Genomic DNA, 516 nt, shown 5'->3' with positions numbered 1-516 from the left:
TGGATAAGGAAGCAAGAGCCTCCAAGAGACTCACCTAACACACAAAGACAATAATAGATGAAAAAGTAAAGGAAGGAAAAACATATACCAAGCTAATTACAATAAAAAATGAGCAGGAGTGGCAATATTAATCTCAAACAAAATAAACTTTAAAGCAAAGACCAACATAAGAGACAAAGAAGGTCATTATTTCATGGTTAAAGAGTCAACTGAACAAGAGGACACAACCATAATTTATATCTATGCTCCCAACGAAAGAGCTCCCAATTACATAAAGCAAACCCTAATACAATTGAAGAAAGAAATAGACACTTCTACAGTAATAGTGGGAGACTTTACTATACCATTTGCAAAACAGGACAGAATAACCAGAAAGAAACTCAGCAGAGACACAGAGGAACTGAATAATGCAATCAACCAACTTGACCTCATAGATGTGTACAGAGTATTCAACCCAACAGTAGCACAATACATGTTCTTTTCCAGGGCACATGGAACATTCTCCAGAATAGACCA

The sequence above is a fragment of the Chrysochloris asiatica genome, unplaced genomic scaffold, assembly GCF_000296735.1.
Source record: "Chrysochloris asiatica unplaced genomic scaffold, ChrAsi1.0 scaffold00109, whole genome shotgun sequence".
Classification (NCBI taxonomy): domain Eukaryota; kingdom Metazoa; phylum Chordata; class Mammalia; order Afrosoricida; family Chrysochloridae; genus Chrysochloris; species Chrysochloris asiatica.
This window is presented reverse-complemented; position numbering follows the sequence as displayed.